The following is a 528-nucleotide window of genomic DNA, read 5'->3' on the forward strand; positions in this document are numbered from 1 at the left end:
TCCAATGCAAGACAGGACTTATAACAGAAACATAAGCAAGATACTATGAGAGTACAGAAATTGAGGGAAAAACAATGCATTCCCATTAACTGGTTTGATCACCATGCCTTTGCAATGGTTTCAGATACTTAAAACACCTAAAGAGTTTTTGCTAAGACAGTTGAAACAGAGTTATCATCACTCATTAAATAAAACTATGTTTACCATGCTTATATTCATATCCTAAAACAAATTGTAGAAGTGTTTTTTTATATTTATTATTATTCTTTTATGATTTAGTCTCCGTAGACTGCCAAAAATTGCCAACACCGACTGTATTTCAAGTCGTCATGGCGGGATATTGGGAAAAGTTTTCAATTAGCAATAATCATGCCTAGGCTAAACCTCATTGGCTACAATACTGTCACTGCGCAAAGCTAGAAGTGTTTAATGAATATAAACAACTATATATTTGTATGTTTATTCCTTTTTTTTTTTTTTGAGATGTAATTTCACTCTTGTTGCCCAGGCTCGAGTGCAATAGTGTGA

At 33.1% G+C, this 528-nt stretch overlaps 1 non-coding gene across 1 annotated transcript; it reads right to left on the reverse strand.

The window, feature by feature from the left end:
• Positions 1 to 278: 278 nt before the first annotated feature.
• Positions 279 to 418, reverse strand: LOC119467538. Its single transcript, XR_005196074.1, has one exon. It is a non-coding gene; the product is annotated as a U4 spliceosomal RNA (small nuclear RNA).
• Between the last annotated feature and the right edge of the window lie 110 nt (positions 419 to 528).

Source organism: Cebus imitator, unplaced genomic scaffold (assembly GCF_001604975.1).
Source record: "Cebus imitator isolate Cc_AM_T3 unplaced genomic scaffold, Cebus_imitator-1.0 Scaffold301, whole genome shotgun sequence".
Classification (NCBI taxonomy): domain Eukaryota; kingdom Metazoa; phylum Chordata; class Mammalia; order Primates; family Cebidae; genus Cebus; species Cebus imitator.